General features: G+C 34.6%; 1 protein-coding gene across 2 annotated transcripts in view; it reads left to right on the top strand.

The window, feature by feature from the left end:
• Window positions 1-311: 311 nt before the first annotated feature.
• RAB27B (RAB27B, member RAS oncogene family) overlaps window positions 312-9204 on the top strand; it is a 168132-nt gene continuing 159239 nt past the window's right edge. For both annotated transcript variants that reach the window (XM_081079006.1, XM_081079008.1), the window contains exon 1: window positions 312-341. The gene's annotated coding sequence lies outside the window, so the exon portion shown is untranslated. The remainder of the gene's footprint in view (window positions 342-9204) is intronic.

The raw sequence follows: 9204 nt of genomic DNA, 5'->3' as shown, positions 1-9204 counted from the left end.
AGACCAGCTGTCGTGGTATCATAGTGCCTGTGTTCAAGTAACCCTTATTTTACTTCATAATGATGCCAAAGTGAAAGAACAGTGATGCTGGCAATTTGGATATGCTAAAGAGAAGCAGTAAAGTACTTTCTTTAAGTGAGAAAATGGAAGTTCTCGACTTAAGGAAAGAAAATACATCCTGTGCTGAGGTTGCTAAGATCTACAGTAAGAACAAATCTTCTATCCTTGAAATTATGGAAAAGGAAAAAGAAATTTGTGCTAGTTTTGCTTTTGCATCTCAACCTGCAAATAAATCTCATCAAATAGGCGTTTTATCATCTTACATCACCACAAGAAGAAAGGTGAGTACCATACAACAAAGTATTTTGAGAGACCACAGTCACATAACTTTTATTACAGCATTTTGTTCTATTTTATTATCATTTAGTTGTTAATGTTACTGTGCTTAATTTTTAAATTAAGCTTTATTATAGATGTGAATATAATATAGAAAAAAACATGGGTTTGGTATTATCCACGTTTTCAGGTATGCACTGGGGGGCTTGGAATATATCCCGCTGTCTATAAGAAATTACTCTCATAAGCAATATTTCTTGAGGAAATAGCTCCCAATTGTGTTTTAAATATCACCTTACATGAAGTTTAGAGACTGATACCAAGTCTGTCTGTCTAAAACAACTGTTGGGATTCTTGGTTTATTTTCTTGATCTGATATGTCCTGGTTAAGAAAATTTTGGCAGTTTTTTAGCGCCATCTAGTGGGAAGTTTGTTGTGAACAAAAACTGTAAGAACCTTATTCAACAAACAACAGGCTTGTTGTGTTTTATTAATTTTTTATAACACCATTGGATGTACATAATTTTAATTTCAAGTTTTATAAATTAGGATAAATTAGCATATAAATTAGGATATAGCCATCAAATTTTAAAATTGTTTACTATTGCATTAAATAACTAGTTTTCTGATTCGCTAGGAAACAGACTTAAGATTGCCTAAAGAGTTTACAAGCATTCCCTTTGATTGAAATTAAAATTAAAGTGAAAATAAATAAAATAAAAATTAAAGTTCCCAAACCTAATTTAAAACTCCACAACACGTATTTCTTATCAAAATATTTTAATTATGTTATTCAGAAGTGAGTTGATAGTACTTTTAAGTATACAAGTGTTAATAACAAAAATGTAATTTCTTACAAAATTACTTCGTTTGGAGAGCATATGATTTACTATAAATAAATATTTTAGTGAAATAAGCATATTTTAGCATAACATTCATGATGTTAATTATGTAAAATTTTGCACTTCAGTAGTCTCAGAAACAGTATGCTAGTGTATATTCTGTCATTAGGAAGAAAAATTCCTTTTTAAATGATCACGTTGTGTAGCTCAACATAGAATATATGTGTGTACATGTTGTTCAACATCATTTCAGCATCATTTATTAAATAGTAGGTGCTGTAGATGGAAAAGACATTTTTGTCAAGAATGTTAGTGCGTGAGCTCACTTGAAAATATGGAAGGATGCAGGGAACTAGAGTTCATATGTATAGCAAATGTGAAGTTTTCTCTTAACAGACAAGAGCTTCATAATAATGAGAGCTATGCAGCAATGGGATGCATTGCCTTATGATATATGCATTTTTCACTAGATATACTCAAACAGTAGCTGAGTGATGATGATGATGATGATGGTGGTGGTGGTGACATATTATAACACTGTACGTAAACTATCATTTAATGCTTCTTATGTACCAAGAAGTGTTCTCATTGATTTTCATGAATTATATTAAAATAGTGCGAAAAGGTACAGTGTGGTTAAGTAACCTGTTGGAGGTTATACAATTAGGAAGGGGTGTTGGAAGGATTTGAACCCAGGTCTGTCGATATCCAGAACCCACACTTTTAGTTTTGCTCTATTGCTAATTGCAACAATTACACATGAGTTTCAATTTTATTCATTTATTTAATTTCATTCAATTATAAATGAATTTCTGGTGTTATGTGCGTGTTTGAATTAGAAGGCCCCCAAAATACTCTCGAAATTCTAAAATTGTATGTTTCCATGAAAAGATTTTTTCATAGCAAACAAAAGAAATATTGCATCTGTTCATTCTTTTAATCTTTAAGAAATCAATATAAAAAAAAAGAAATCAATATAGAATTCCACATACAGATTAGAATTGGCATAAAACTTGAATATAACATGTTATAGTTGACATTGTTGTTATCTGGGTTTCTAGGAAACCAAACACTGTTCCTAATCCTGGAGACCCCTTTTTGTAAGTCTGGGCTCCATTACTCAAACAGGCACTGGCAACTAACCAAAGCTCAGTCAATTAGATACTCTCACCTGGGACTCTGAGTCATGGAAAAATGATAAAAGGAAGAAGAGACAACTAACCATCCACAAAGGTGGTGATGCCTAGAGGCAATTGCCAGAGAAGGAGGTCTGTGCAGACTAGTTCTACAAAAAGTTGATATTCTTTCTGCTCCTTGACCCTCTTATACTTTACCAGCCTGGTTCAGCAGCCTGTTATCAATTCTGTGAGCCCCTAACATGCTTCCAATAAATCCTGTTTCTGCCTAAGATAATCAGTTAGTTTTGTTGCTTGCAGCTAAGACCTTGACTTCTAACCCCACTTCCAACACCAAGACAGAGATTGCTGTAGCTACTGGTATTTTCTGACATCAGAGATTAGTTTGGTGCTGTCTCCAATAAATCATGTTAAAAAAATATAAGTACAATTGATTATGACTTTCCAGTGTAATAGAAAGAACTTTCATGAGAAATGTTCTGACCTGACATTTCAGACTAAAGATGTTATCATAACTATGCTATAATTGTTCAATGCAACTTTGAATAGATATTATAATTTTCCTACACTTGCAGGATGATTATAATTGTTTTTTCTATTATAGTGTGAGATTCAGATTGTACAAGTGAAATCCAAGATGTTTTTCTTCTCCCTGTGATATTAGACTGTGGATTTAAGAGAATACAATAATTTTCATTGCTATACTTTATGCATTTTTATATAGGTATGGGAGGCAGTATAATATGATGGTATTACAGCATAAATTGTGCTCATCTGGAGTCAGACATCTTGGGTTTGAATGAATCTCTGCTCGAATTATCATGTGTAATCTTAGGCAAGTTACTTTAACTTCTCTATGCCTCCATTTCTCTAATTTTAAAATGGCGGTAATCACAGAGATTATTTTAATGATCTTATATCTAAGTAATTTAAGGAGTCAAATTCTCATAATTTTCCATCAACACCTGGGATACAGAAAAAAATGAATGCATACACTTAAGGCGTAAACCTAATGCACTGAAATAATTATTTGTTTCTGTTAAGGAAGGAGCAAACTTCACAAATTTATCTCTATAGCCTCTCAATAGTCTTTGTTTACAATAATTAGTATAAGATAGACTGAAAGCATACCAGTGTCAAACCAGATTTAACATTAGTATGATATTCTTAAGTAAAGACCTTATTTGAACTTCACCAGTTTTTCCCCAAGCTGGTTAAGGGAGATTCTCTGTACTATTTTATGCAACTTTTCTGTAAGTCTAGAATTAGTTCAGAATAAAAAGTCATTTTTAAGTACAAAAAAAGACTAAAAGTTTAGAAGAGTAAAAGCACCCATAATGCTTTATTTTTCCTTTTAACGAAACTTGCTGAATAAAAGTGATGACCTAGAATAAAAAAATAAAAGATTTTTATATAAAATTTTACATAAAATTTTAGTATAAAAACTCTGAAGTTTGTCTGCCCATAAACACTGAATGAAGGGTTTACCATATATTTGACAATAGAGCGGTAGCAGAATGGTGACAGGTAGAAAGACCGTGTTTCCCCGAAAATAAGAGCTAGCTGGACCATCAGCACTAATGCGTCTTTTGTAGCAAAAATTAATATAAGACCTGATATTATATTATATTACATTACATTTCATTATATTATATAATACCCTGTCTTATTATATTATTATATAAGACCGGGCATTATATTATATTATATTAGACCCGGTCTTATAGCAAAATAAGACCGGGTCTTATATTAATTTTTACTCCGAAAGACTCATTAGAGCTAATGGTCCAGCTAGGTATTATTTTTTTGGGAAACACGGGATCTAGATCATGTTAATCTAAAACAAAATTTTAAACTTTTGCTGCCAGCCTCATCCGGACCCTCCCACCATTACTTTTAATCTAAATTCTTTTTATTGTATTTAGTTGGTCTCTTCTATTTCTAGCTCTGACTCTTCTTGCAACACACTTTTTTTTTGGGGGGGGGGGGGATGCATTGTTTAAATTAGTTTCAGGTGCAAAAGAGAAAATAATACTTAGATGTTTATCATTTATATCCTTCACACTGTGTGAACCCCCCCACCCCTATCCACTATCCCTCTGACATCGCACAGAGCAATTACATTTCCCCTGTCTCTATTCCTAATGCTGTACTCTGCTTCTTGTAAGTATATACATACATATGTATTATATGTATATAATTATAGTTGGCATTCATTATTGTTCAGCTTCAGGTGTACAGTGCAGTGATCAGGCATCTACATCATCCCTGAGGTGGTCTCCCAAATGGGACAAGTGTCCATCGGATACCCTACAAAATCTTTACAACATTATTGATTACATTCCCCAAATTAATTTTCAAAACCCCGTGGCCATCTTGTGCTTACCAACTGTTTTCTAATCCCCTCACCTTCCAATTTATCCCCACCCGCCCTCCCATCTAGCAACCCTCAGTTTTTCCTCTATGTCTCCAAAACTGTTTCTGATTAGTTTATTCACTTATTCTTTTCTTTAGATTCCACATATAAGTAAGATCATATGGCATTTATCTTTCTCTGTCTGACTTATTTCACTTAACATAATGTTCTCTAGGTCCATCCATGTTGTTGCAAATGATAAGATTTCTTTCTTCTTTATGGCTGCGTAATACTCCATTGTATAAATGTACCACAGCTTCTTAATCCAGTCATCTACCGATGGGCATTTCAGTTGTTTCCATGTCTTGGCTATTGTGTATAGAGCTGCAATAAACATAGGAGCATAAAGATTTTTGAAATTAGAGTTTTGGATTTCTCCAGATAGATACCTAGGAGTGGAATTGCTGGATCATAAGGTAGTTCCATTTTCAGATTTTTTAGATACCTCCATACTGTTTTTCATAGTGGCTGCACCAATCTACAATCCTACCAACAGTGCACAAGCGTTCCCTTTTCTCCACATCCACGCCAGCACTTGTTGTTTGTTGATTTATTGATGATAGCCATTTTGACTGGGGTGAGGTGGTGTCTCATTGTGGGTTTTATTTGCATTTCTCTGATGGTTAGTGAGGTTGAGCATTTCTTCATATGTCTGTTTGCCATCTGTATGTCCTTTTTAGAAAAATGTCTCTTCATGTCCTCTGCCCATTTTTTAATTGGGTCGTTTTTTTGGAGTTGAGTTGAGTGAGTTTTTTATAAATTTATGATATTAACCCCTTATCAGATATATCATTGGCAAATATCTTTTCCCATTCAGCAGGATCCCTTTTTTTTTTATTGATGGTTTCCTTTGCTGTGAAAAAACTTTTTAGTTTGATATAATCCCACATGTTTATTTTTCCTCTTACTTCCCTCGTGCGAGGGGATATATCAGTAAAAATCCTACTCCGGGTAATGTCTGTGAAGTTTCTTCCTATATTTTCTTCTAGGTATTTTATGGTTTCAGATCTTACATTTAAGTCTTTAAGCCATTTTGAATTTATTTTTGTATGTGGTGTAAGGAGGTGGTCCAGCTTCGTTTTTTTGCATGTGTCTGTCCAGGTTTCCCAGCACCATTTATTGAATAGACTGTCTTTACCCCACTGTACATTCTTGCTTCCACTGTCATAGATTAAATGGCCATTTCTGGACTCTCTATTCTGTTCCATCGATCTATGTGTCTGTTTTTATGCCAGTACCACGCTGTTTTGATTACTGTAGACTTGTAGTATAATTTGATGTAAGGTATTGTTATACCTCCCACTTTGTTCTTATTTCTCAAAATTGCTGAGGCTATCCAGGGCCTTTTATGGTCCCATATAAATTTTAGGATTATATGTTCTATTTCTGTGAAAAACGTCGTTGGTAGTTTGATAGGAATTGCGTTGAATGTGTATATTGCCTTAGGCAGTATGGATGTTTTAATTATAATGATTCTTCCTATCCATGAACATGGTATGTGTTTCCATCTATTTGTATCTTCTTTCATTTCTTTCTTCAGTGTCTTATAATTTTCTGAGTACAGATCTTTTACTTTGGTTAAATTTATTCCCAGGTATTTTGTAGTCTTTGGAGCAATTGTAAATGGGATTGTTTTTTAAATTTCTCCTTCTGATATTTTATTATTGGTATATACATATGCAACTGAATTCTGAATATTAATTTTGTATTCTGCTACTTTACTAAATTCATCTATCAGCTCTAATAGTTTCTTGGTGGAATCTTTAGGGTTCTCTCTATATAGTATTGTGTCATCTGCATATAATGACAATTTTACTGCCTTTTATTGGATGCCTTTTATTTCTTTTTCTTGTCTGATTGCTGTGGCTAGAACTTCCAGCACTATGTTGAATAGAAGTGGAGAAAGTGGCAAACTTGTCTTGTTCCTGATCTTAAAGGGAATGGTTTTAGCTTTTCCCCATTGAGTATGATATTAGCTGTGGGTTTATCATTTATGGCCTTTATTATGTTGAGATATGATCCCTCTATTCCCACTTTCTTAAGGGTTTTTATCATAAATGGCTGCTGGATTTTATGAAATACTTTTTCTGCATCTATTGATATGATCATGTGATTTTTATTTTTCATTTTGTTAATGTGGTGTATCATATTAATTGATTTGCAGATGTTGAACCACCCTTGCATACCAGGGATGAATCCCACTTGATCATGATATATGATCTTTTTAATGTATTGCTGAATTCTGTTCGCTAATATTTTGTTGAGGATTTTTGCATCTATGTTCATTAGAGATATCGACCTGTAGTTTTCTTTTTTTGTGGTATCTTTATCTGCTTTTGGGATCAGGGTGATAGTGGTTTCATAAAAAGTGTTTGGGAGCCTTCCCGCCTTCTGGATTTTTTGGAAGAACTTGAGGAGAATAGGTGATAATTCTTTTTTGAACGTTTTGTAAAATTCACCTGTAAAGCCATCTGGTCCAGGGCTTTTGTTTGTTGGGAGATTGTTGATTACTGATTCAATTTCCCTGGTGGTAATCAGTCTATTCAGGTTTTCTGTTTCTTCTTGAGTTAGCCTTGGAAGGTTGTACGCCTCTAGAAAATTGTCCATTTCTTCCAGATTGTCAAATTTGTTGGCATATAGTTGCTCATAGTAATTTCTTAAAATTGTTTGTATTTCTGTGGTGTCTGTTGTCACTTCTCCTCTTTCATTTCTGATTTTATTAATTTGCGTCCTCTCTCTCTTTTTTTAATGAGTCTGGCTAAAGGTTTGTCAATTTTGTTTATCTTCTCTAAGAACCAACTCTTGGATTTATTGATCTTTTGTATTGTTTTTCTGGTTTCTATTTCATTTATTTCCACTCTGATCTTTATTATCTCCTTCCTTGTACTCCCTTTGGGCTTATTTTGCTGTTCTTTTTCCAGATCCCTTTAGTGTGAAGATAAACTGTTGATTAGTCATGTTTCTTGTTTCTTTAGGTAGGCCTGCAGTGCTATGAATTTCCCTCTTAGGACTGCTTTCGCATCATCCCATAGATTTTGGGTCGTCGTTGCAACACACTTTTTGATTGATAGCCTAGGATACAGCTTTCTTATGTCTTTAGAGCAGGAGTGTTTGGATATTGTTATTGTCTCAGCATTTCTTTGTGGCCCATAAACAAATCACCTGGAATGCCTGTTAATAATGCAGATTCTTGAATGGAACCTCAGACCTGCAGAATGAGAACCCCTGGACATTGGTCTCAGGTATCTGCATTCCAAAAAGCACCCTCGGTCTAACTTGTAGGACCTCCAGGATCAGTTTGAATATGCACGCGTGACCTCTAAGACCCTTACCCTCTGTTCTGTGTTCTCTCTCCCATTGGGCCTATCTTAGTGTCCATTGTTCTCAATAGTCTAAAAATATTGGTCTTGGATTTTTTGCATATTATTGACCATGTCCTATGCTCAAACATATTTTATGTCAACCACAAATCATAGTTTTCTCACAATTCCCTTCAGATTTTGACTGCAGAAACATAAGGGAAATGCAAGTAGTGATGTGATTAAATTCCCCACCAGCGAAGTGCTAAAAGGACTTACGATAAAATTTTATTTATTGTATTTTATTTTATGCAAGTTAAAATAATAAGACACTTCTTGCTCACCTGAGTCTATATTTGCAAAATGATGCCCATTACATGAGTACTGTATGCCACAACATACGAGTAGAAGTTATAAGCATTGAAGTTGGAAATAACGTCATTTGTACTGATGTCCACTTTGATTTCAACATCAGATAGATGAGCAGCTGATCCTCCACTCAGGACTGTCCCACCAGTGCAGATCGAAGGGAGAAGCAGGGGCAGGAAATCTGTGCCCCTGAGAACTGCAGCCACAGTAGCATGGGAGTCCTAGATAATAAAAAAAAAATTCAACAAACAGAAGATGATGATGCAGTGCTGAGCAAGACCAACACCTATGTGTGGTCTTCAGGAAAGTCAGATATTAGGGCAAGTGGGAGATGGTCACATGTCGGCTTCAAATCTCGCAAGATTAAGGGCCTCTGACATGGGAGGGAAGGCAAGTAGAGAAGAGTTTTATCTATTTTTCACCTTGGAGCCTATTAAGAGTCAGATTTTAGCAAGTCTAGCTGAGACATCTACAAGACTCAACCATGGGTGGAAACAGGAAAACCAAAGGCTATGAACGCCCTGGCATGGCTCCTGTTTGCTGTTGAAAGTCCACAGCTCAGGGAGGGGCAGAGATAGGATTGGAATGAGTTCCCTTCCCAGTTGTTCCCTCACCAGTTGCCTGATAAGACTTAGTCTTTGAAATGTATTACATTAAAAAAAATAACAGCACAGTAGTTTGTTTTTAGTGGTGTTGATAAAGTCTTATTATACATTTTATTCACAAAAATATTAGTCTATAAGTGGTTAGAGAAATCCTTGTTTTTCTCCTTCCTCTGGAATAGATAATATAATTCCATGCTCTAT

Source organism: Rhinolophus hipposideros (genome assembly GCF_964194185.1).
Source record: "Rhinolophus hipposideros genome assembly, chromosome: 17".
Lineage (NCBI taxonomy): Eukaryota > Metazoa > Chordata > Mammalia > Chiroptera > Rhinolophidae > Rhinolophus > Rhinolophus hipposideros.
Note: the sequence above shows the minus strand (reverse complement) of the source record. Positions and strands in the feature narration are given on the sequence as shown.